The sequence below is a fragment of the Ixodes scapularis genome, unplaced genomic scaffold (assembly GCF_016920785.2).
Source record: "Ixodes scapularis isolate PalLabHiFi unplaced genomic scaffold, ASM1692078v2 ptg000925l_1__unscaffolded, whole genome shotgun sequence".
NCBI lineage: Eukaryota > Metazoa > Arthropoda > Arachnida > Ixodida > Ixodidae > Ixodes > Ixodes scapularis.
Genome location: NW_024610070.1, coordinates 573,617 through 583,678, shown reverse-complemented (window position 1 = coordinate 583,678; position 10,062 = coordinate 573,617). Strand labels below are relative to the sequence as shown.

General features: G+C 49.3%; 1 pseudogene; it reads left to right on the top strand.

The window, feature by feature from the left end:
• Positions 1-8,315: 8,315 nt before the first annotated feature.
• On the top strand, positions 8,316-9,726 carry LOC120842104 (annotated as a pseudogene).
• The last annotated feature ends 336 nt before the right edge of the window (positions 9,727-10,062 follow it).

Here is a 10,062-nt window from a genome sequence, read left to right as displayed (position 1 = left end):
GGAAGACTGGCGCGCTGGGCCTTGACACGGCAGAAGTACGAGTACCGAATTCGGTACCGGAAGGGCACGACAAATGTGGTGGCCGATGCGCTCTCCCGCGCGCCCGTGGATCCCCCACCGCGCGAGGCAGCAGGCTACGGAGGCGGGGCCATCCCCCAGGAGACGGGAAATCCCGCCTCGCGCTCCGCTCCCCACTGTGGCGGCGTCGCGCAGCTGGCTGAGGCGATTACCTCACTGGGACCGGCGTTCAACCGAACGGAACTGTACGAAGCACAGCAGAGCGATTCGTTTTGTCGCGCTATCTTCGACCGGCTCAGGCAAGAGATGGATCCTGACCAGACAGCCGAAAAGACGCTCCGGCACTCCGGAACACCGAGAGGGCCAAGTGCCATCGCCCAGGAGTCAGACATCCAAGCAGGTGAGCTGGAATCTTACCTGATCGATGGGGACGGCGTCCTGCTGCGCTACTTCCCGGAAGAGAGCGATTCAAGTGAGTCGTTCAAGACCGTGATTCCCCGCGATCTCAGAGTGGCAGCGCTGCGTCACTACCACGATGCGGACGGTCACGGCAGTGCACCGAAGTCGTGGCATAAGCTGCGCCGTTTCGCTACCTGGCCGGGCATGAAGGGGCAGCTGTGCCGTTATATCCGTAGCTGCGCAGTGTGCCAAGAGCGCAAGCCCAGGGGGGCAGACCACCCGGCCTGCTCGAGCCCATCGTGAGTACGCGGCCATGGGAGATCGCGGCCTGCGACTTGATGGGACCCCTGCCGCGGTCAAGCGGAGGCTATCAACATGTGTTGGTAGTCACTTGCCACTTCACCGGATTCGTCGAGATGTTTCCAATGCGGAAGGTGACAGCCAAGGGAGTCCTGAGCAGGCTGTCCGAGGTCTGGTGTCGCTACGGGTTCCCCGAGAGACTGGTGAGTGACAACGCCTCGATATTTTGCTCGAAAGTCTTCGCGGCAACCTGCCAGGCCCTCGGGATTAAGCATTGTAAGACTTCGTGTTACCATCCCCAAGCAAATGTGACCGAGCGGCGGAACCGCGACATCAAGCCGCTGCTCGGGGCGTATGCTCGAAAGCAGCGGGACTGGGATCTGCATTTGGATTCGATTTCGTTTGCATTGCGGTCCAACCTCAACCGCAGCACTGGGTTCACGCCTGCGCTTTTGAACTTCGGCAGAGAACTCTCTACGCCGACCGATGCGGTTCTTCGCCCGCGACAGAGCGCGGCCAGAGCGGTGCCCTCGTACGAGGATTTCGCGACGCGCACAAGAGAGCGACTGTCGCGGGCGCTGGACGCCGCCCGCGGAAACAGGGCTCGCGCGTGGACGGAGCAGAAGAACACCTATGACAAAGCGCACCGCGATGCGCAGTTCGAGGTGGGCGACACCGTTCTGCGGCGAAGTCACGTGCAGAGCGATGCGAGTAAGTTCTTCTCGGCGGCGTTGGCCCCCAAGTGGGTTGGCCCCTTTGTCATCGATTCCAAGAAGTCTCGACTGACATACACGCCGAGGGACCAGAATTCTGATCTCGTCCGCGGGACAGTTCACATCGGCGAACTGAAACCCTTTTTCCCCAGGGAAGGGGATGAGCCGATCAAGCGGCCGCAAAGGGGCATTCGCGGGCGCCAAAGATCTCAGGAGTTCCTGGGACCACCGCGGCACAGCTACAACACGCGTAGCCGGAGGCAACCCGATGGGATCGGAACCTCGTAGAGTGCGTGGCCCGGGAAAGGGAAGAAGAGGGGGGGACGATCCGAAATCGGCGTTCCGTAACCCGGGAAAGGGAAGAAGAGGGGGAGCGATCCGAAATCGGCGTTCCCGGCATTCTTTTTATTGTTTTTCTTTGTGGGTGGGGGGAGGGTGCCTCGGAACCCTCAGTGTTTGTTTTTCTTGTTTTTGCTTTGAATGTTTTTTTTTGTTTTTTGTTTTTTGTGTGCGGCGTCGCTGTTGGTGTTGGGGTACTGCTCCCTCGCTGGGCGCACGCCTTGGACTTTTCCCATCTTGTGCGTCATCGCCCCGCGGCTGCTGCTTCGAGACGCAACTTGGTGTGCACCGAATGGTCCTCTCTGGGAGGGATGAAAGGAGGAGTCGCCGTTTGGACAAACACCAGCTTGGGCTGAGCTCCTCGTCTTCTGGCAGCGTATTCCCCGGCAGGAACCACAGCTCGGGGAGCCTTGTGGGACGTCCGCGACGCCACGCAGGACGCCGGGGTGCAGTTCTCAGTGACACTGGACTTCCAGCCCCGCATCGTTCCGGGGGGGCGGTCGCAGCTGGGTCGCAACCACAGTCCCTCTCCGGTGCACCACTCTGTGGAGGGGCCAGTCTCATGGTGGCCAGGCACACTGCTCAAGGACCCCGTTGCCCCGGAGGCCGCCGCCAAGCCAAAGTCGACACAGTCTACTGTGAGGTGTGTGGTGGCCGCGCACCCCAGGTCTCGGGCGAACTGATGGACCTCAGTGAGGACGACCCATGGGACCAGCGGTGTGTGTGTGCGTGTGGGGGGGTCTCCAGGCCAAACCAAGCGACGGTGTTCCCAGCAGCCTAGCCGTACGTCTGAATTCCGGCGTACTTCGATTTTTAGGAGAGGGGAGTATGGCGCACCGTGAATTCACGAGGGCGCCCATCAAACCATTCGGCCAATCTTGGCCGCGACATGATCACATGGTCGTGTTGCCGCGGGGTCGATCGGGATCTCGAATTCGGCTCCCGACGCGCCGCTTTCTCTCCTAGCCACTGGAGGGCGCTGCAGGCGCCCCCGTGGCAGGCGAGGAGAAACCTCCTCGCCCATCGATGGATATACTCGGTGGGGCAGGGGGCGAGAGGCCTCTAAGAACTTCGGACGAGACCGAGACGCAGGCACTGGCAGGCAAGTGGGTGGCGACCGGATCTAGGATATCGCGGGACGCGAGGCCTAAGGGCCTTCTTTGTGTTTGGCGTTGGTCTTAACGTGCGTTTGTAAATATTTGTGTAATGTCGCGTGTATTTGTAGTTTAGATTAAGTGTTTTGTAGAGTTGTATTTTATTGTACGAATAAACGGGGAGCGGAATCCCGCTCCCGTGAAAGAACCAGGCTGGACTCGGTTTGTTGACGGACCACGTGGGAAATGGCGAATCGGCGGCGGTACGCGATTTCCTACAATCTCCATAAGGCCGTTCAGAAGCTGCATGAAGTGCTGCTGAAGTGAAAGAGTTCCGGCACATGAAAACAGTGGAAGCTGAAAAACGACTATAAGAGCAGCACGGTCATGTGTTTGGGCCTGGGTACGGAGCCATCAAAGGGTTCAGAGGTAGCATTGTAATGAAAGATTATGCAAATCCGGTCTTTTGTAAGGTGAGACGAGTTCCATACGCCCTGCGCGAGTAAGTTGAAAAAGAGCGAACCTATCTGAAGGAAGCGGGTGTCACAAACAAGGTCAGGCATAGTGCCTGGGCAACGCCACTAGTAATCGTGCCCAGAAAAGTGGCAAAGATATCTGGAGATTACATAGTCACTGTAATCTAGGGTGGACGATTGCCCGCAGCCACTGCCGGAGGACATTTTTGGATCCCTTGTCGGAGGAATCGTGTTTACCATTTTGTACCAGTCAAAGGCCTACCTGCAGCTTAAATTAGTTAAAAAATCAGAATAACTGCTTACAGTAAATACGCATATGGTTCTTTCTAGGTTACACCGTTTACCCTACGGCGTGGCCAGCGCACCCGAAATGTTTAAGGATGTGATAGACCAAGTTTTGCAAGGCATCACTGGTAGCACCTGTTATTTGGACGTTGTGCAGATTGCTGGTAAAGACCAAGCTGAATGTTACTGCCGATCTGAGCAGGTGATGCAGGCGTTGAGCAGACACGGTATCCGGGTGAACTTAAAAAAAAGGCAAGTTTTTACAACAAAGAGTTTAGAACTTAGGGCACGAAGTAGACAGGCATGGCCAACATCCCACAGCGTACACAATAGAGATGATTCGTGAAGCTCAAAAACCTAGCAATGTGACACAGTTAAAAACATCTTCGGGCTTTGTTAACGTCTGCAACAACTTTTTGTCCAGCCTTGCGAATGTGCTAGAGCTACTACACCAGTTGCTGCGCTAGGGCAGGGTGCGGAAATGGTGAAGCCAGTGTGGCAAAATTACAACCGCTGTAAACGGTTACTTAGTTAAAACATAGTCCTAGGACTATATAACCAAAATAAAATCATTCAATTGGCTTTAACACGTCAGCGTATGGCTCAAAAGCAATGTTGTCGCACGTTGTTGACTGAATAAAACGTCCGATTGCGTTCACGTCGTAATCAATGACCCCTGCGGAACGAAACTATGCGAAGATTGAGAAATTAGTTGTCGCGCTGTCGCTATAGCTTTCGCAGTAAGGAAATTCAACAAATATCTGCATGAAAGAAGCTTCGACCTAATATCGGATTATCAACCCCTTACTATGATCGTTGATACAAAACGCCATACAAGCGCATTAGCTGGAGCTAGAGTGCAGCGTTGGATACTTTTTCTGGCAAATTACCAATTTTGGATTCTGCACAATGCGGAAACAAAGATCGGCAGCGCCGATGGCTTAACGAGAAAAAAGTCAAAGTAGAGGCTAGCTGGTGGAAGTCAACCATTTCGTCGTTTACCCTGAGACTGGTTTTTTTTTTTTGAAAAGCAGAAGTAACAGAAAAAACAGACGGGTCTCAAACTCAGCCACAAGTTTATTTCAACAACTTCCTCTTATATAGTTCGTTCTCGTCGTCATCAACCAATCACATACGACTTGTTCTCTGCACCATGACTTTACAGGTTCCACTTTATCACAAAAGAAGCGGACACTCCCAACGTTTCCAAGTGAAAAGGTTCTAGCAAAAGATATGCCTCACAAAGACTTCAAGCAACTCTTTTGTGTCCTCACAATAAACAGGACAACAACCCACAACATCCTACTCAAAACTGGTCACCTCCAAAATTATAGAAAACAGACAATACACACCAATACACACCACAGACAATAGACACCAAAGAAGCCTTTCAGGATGACCCCAAAAAAAAAGACACTTAAAACTGTAAAAATTGCTTGCAGCGGTTTCCTATTTGCATGGAAGGTTGACTAATGCAATTTCCCAACGATCTAATTATAATTGTTTCTCTTACCACCCTTTTAACATCGTTGCTTTCCTTAACAACTACATCCGTTCCAGACCAAACCATCGTGCAGTTTCTACACTCCTCCAGATGCTTAGCCAACTCCGAATTTGCTGCATCATTTTTAACATTCCTTTTGTGTTCTGTTAAACGATCGTTCAAACACCGAGAGGTTTGGCCTACATACTTAAAACCACACGCCAAAGGAACCTCATACACCACGCCTCCGCTACACGGCACCGACTTTTCCCTATGAGCCTTCTGACAGCCCCTCTGAACCGTTTCAAAAGGTGTCAATCTATCTAACCTAAAATCCGTGCTGAATACGACATCCAAGCCATATTTTTTTGCACATGCTCTAAGATTGTGGTACACCTCGTGAAAATACGGAACCACAGCGTACTTATTCCTGATTTCTTGCGTCTTCCCCTTTTTCTCCCTACACTGTAGGGCAATCTGCCTTTTGATGTACTCTTCCCCATATCCTGCCATTACCAGTCTTTCTCACTGGGTTTTTAGTGCCTCCGGTCCGAAATGCATGCATGATCTCACCAAAGCATTACTAATCAAAGATCTGACTACCCCGGCTTTTACATTTTTCGAGTGACCCCTACTCTTTGACAGAACCGGTTTTGGGTTTCCCTTCCCATACTCCCAACAAAGACCTCGTTCCAAATGTAAACGCAGGTCGAGGAATTGCAGGACCTCGCCCCTTGGCCTCTCTAACGTGAATGTCAACTCTGGCGCCGCTGATGTTACTACTTGTTCTAAAACTTGGTCCAATCCTTCCTGAACAGAGCAAACTAAAATATCATCCACAAATCTTCTGACAAAGCATTTTGGAGACAACTCTTCTACCTTGCCATACACTTGCTGGTCCACCGTTTTTAAGTAAATATCCGCTAACAAAGGCGCTACAGACGAACCTATACAGACTCCCTCTTTTTGCACAAAATTGCGACCTTCGTATTCCAATACCGTTGACTTTAAATAAAGGTCTAGCACCGAAAGAAAACTATCCACCGCTATTCCTGTTCCTGATTGAAACTTAGTAAGGTTCCCTTCCAAGGCAATCCTCACCCTATTCATTAGTCTGCTTTTCTCTAAAGAGTAATATAGGTCCTTGATGTCCATGGAGAATACCGCGCACTTCCTTCCGTGAAACTTTTCCATTACTTCAATCAACTCACTAGAGTTCTTTAAGGCAATTGACTTCTCTAAATTAGCTAACTTCAAACCCCGCTTTAAGAAGCATGAGACCACCTTCTGCCACGTCCCATTCTCGTTAACAACGGTACGTAGGGGCATTTCAATCTTATGATCCTTCAAAAAGAATTTAAGGTTGAGCGTTGAACGCAACCGTTTCAAAACGCTTTCGCTACCTCTTCCATGCTTTCCTCCAGAAAAACCTTGCAAATGCTCTTCCTCAGCTTCCCGATATTACCCTTCCATTCATTAAACAATGACCCCAACGCTTCCTCCGACTTCTTCTGAAAGGCCTGCACAGGCAAAACTGCAAACCTTCCTGTTTTATCTGCCTGCAACAGTTTTAACTAACTCCTTTCTAACTCTTGTTTCACCGCTCTCACATCCTTGAAATTCCTCCTATCGATGGGATACGCGTTTCCCATCAATGTTTCCATGCGCCCTACCGCATCTTCGACAAACGCAAGTTTCTCTTCACTATCCACAACCCTGGCGATTGACTGTATGTCAGAAAACACGTCGATTCTAGACGGCTTAACGTTTACACAGTACTGCGGACGTCTACCCAAGAACTCCTCCAATTCAACCATTTGCCCTACAGTGCAGGGAGAAAAAGGGGAAGACGCAAGAAATCAAGAATAGGTACGCTGTGGTTCCGTATTTTCACGAGGTGTCCCACAATCTTAGAGCATGTGAAAAAAATATGGCGTGGATGTCGTACTCAGCACGGATTTTAGGTTAGATAGATTGACACCTTTTGAAACGGTTCAGAGGGGCTGTCAGAAGGCTCATAGGGAAAAGTCGGTGCCGTGTAGCGTAGGCGTGGTGCATGAGGTTCCTTCGGCGTGTGGTTTTAAGTATGTAGACCAAACCACTCGGTGTTTGAACGATCGTTTAACAGAACACAAAAGGAATGTTAAAAATAATGCAGCAAATTCGGAGTTGGCTAAGCATCTGGAGGAGTGTAGAAACTGCACAATGGATTGGTCTGGAACGGATGTAGTTGTTAAGGAAAGCAACGATGTTAAAAGGGTGGTAAGAGAAACAATTAGGATTAGATCGTTGGGAAATTGCATTAGTCAACCTTCCATGCAAATAGGGAACCGCTGCAAGCAATTTTTACAGTTTCAAGTGTCTTTTTTTTGTCATCCTGAAAGGCTTCTTTGGTGTCTATTGTCTGTGGTGTGTATTGGTGTGTATTGTCTGTTTTCTATAATTTTGGAGGTGACCAGTTTTGAGTAGGACGTTGTTGTGGGTTGTTGTCCTGTTTATTGTGAGGACACAAAAGAGTTGCTTGAAGTCTTTGTGAGGCATATCTTCTGCTAGAACCTTTTCACTTGAAAACGTTGGGAGTGTCCGCTTCTTTTGTGATAAGGTGGAACCTGTAAAGTCACGGTGCAGAGGACAAGTCGTATGTGATTGGTTGATGACGACGAGAACGAGCTATATAAGAGGAAGTTGTTGAAATAAACTTGTAGCTGAGTTTGAGACCTGTCTGTTTTTTCTGTTACTTCTGCTCTTCAAAAAAAAAAACCCAGTCTCAGGGTAAACGACGAAATGGTTGACTTCCACCAGCTAGCCTGTACTTTGACTCTTTTCTCGTTAATCGTACCTGAAGCAGGCTTTTTACCATTTTCTTTTACCGGTTCTTTCGAACCAATGTTTTCGTCGTCGCCGGCCTTACTAATTAGCCAAGCGTACGTGGCACTGGACAAGATGGGACGTCGGATGGCGGAGTTGGAAGCCGACGTTGCGTTCTTCGGGATGTGTCTGCGGGAAAAGTATGTGGACCCGCTATTCTTCAAACAACTGGCCGCCTCCGGGATACCGTGGAAGGACAAGAGGAAGGACATCAAAGCTATACAGGTCTGGAACAGGTCAACGGGTTCAAGACATCCGCAGCGCCTGTGACAGACTCTGGAATCTTCTTCTCGGAAAGAACTTCAGGAGGCATGGAGACTACCATCTTTGGAGCGCCGTTATGAGGACACATTTCGACCGTGCGTGGTATGTCAAAAGAAGGCATGTTTTGGACAGTTTCAAGTTGCGGAATTCTCGGGGTGCAGAGGTAAATAAGTGTGTACAGGGGACAGGAAATTGTAAAAAACAGCATTGTATAATTAACCCGGAAAATGTAGTGGTGTCAAAGAAATTGGAGGAGCTCTTAGGTAGAGGTCCGAAGTACTGTGTAAACGTTAAGCCGTCTAGAATCGACGTGTTTTTTGACATACAGTCAATCGCCAGGGTTGTGGATAGTGAGGAGAAACTTGCGTTTGTCGAAGATGCGGTAGGGCGCATGGAAAAATTGATGGGAAACGCGTATCCCATCGATAGGAGGAATTTCAAGGACGTCAGAGCGGTGAAACAAGAGTTAGAAAGGAGTTAGTTAAAACTGTTGCAGACAGATAAAACAGGAAGGTTTGCAGTTTTGCCTGTACAGGCCTTTCAGAAGAAGTCGGAGGAAGCGTTGGGGTCATTGTTTAATGAATGGAAGGGTAATATCGGGAAGCTGAGGAAGAGCATTTGCAAGGTTTTTCTGGAGGAAAGCATGGAAGAGGTAGCGAAAAGCGTTTTGAAACTGTTGCGTTCAACGCTCGACCTTAAATTCTTTTTGAAGGATCATAAGATTGAAATGCCCCTACGTACCGTTGTTAACGAGAATGGGACGTGGCAGAAGGTGGTCTCATGCTTCTTACAGCGGGGTTTGAAGTTAGCTAATTTGGAGAAGTCAATTGCCTTAAAGAACTCTAGTGAGTTGATTGAAGTAATGGAAAAGTTTCACTGAAGGAAGTGCGCGGTATTCTCCATGGACATCAAGGAGCTATATTACTCTTTAGAGAAAAGCAGACTAATGAATAGAGTGAGGATTGCCTTGGAAGGGAACCTTATTAAGTTTCAATCAGGAACAGGAATAGCGGTGGATAGTTTTCTTTCGGTGCTAGACCTTTATTTAAGGTCAACGGTATTGGAATACGAAGGTCGCAATTTTGTGCAAAAAGAGGGAGTCTGTATAGGTCCGTCTGTAGCGCCTTTGTTAGCGGAAATTTACTTAAACACAGTGGACCAGCAAGTGTGTGACAAGGTAAAAGAGTTGTCTCGAAAGTGTTTTGTGAGAAGATTTGTGGATGATATTTTAGTTTGCTCTGTTCAGGAAGGATTGAACCAGGTTTTAGAACAATTAGTAAGGTCAGCGGCGCCAGAGTTGAGATTCACGTTAGAGAGGCCAAGGGGCGAGGTCCTGCAATTTCTCGACCTGCGTTCACCTTTGGAACGAGGTCTTTGTTGGGAGTATGGGAAGGGAAACCCAAAACCGGTTCTGTCAAAGAGTAGCTGTCACTCGAAAAATGTAAAAGCCGGGGTAGTCAGATCTTTGATTAGTAATGCTTTGGTGACATCATGCATGCATTTCGGACCGGAGGCACTAAAAAACGAGTGGGAAAGACTGGTAATGGCAGGATATGGGGAAGAGTAGATCAAAAGGCAGATTGCCCTACAGTGCAGGGAGAAAAAGGGGAAGACGTAAGAAATCAGGAATAGGTACGCTGTGGTTCCGTATTTTCACGAGGTGTCCCACAATCTTAGAGCATGTGCAAAAAAATATGGCGTGGATGTCGTATTCAGCACGGATTTTAGGTTAGATAGATGTACATCTTTTGAAACGGTTCAGAGGGGCTGTCAGAAGGCGCATAGGGAAAAGTCGGTGCCGTGTAGCGTAGGCGTGGTGTATG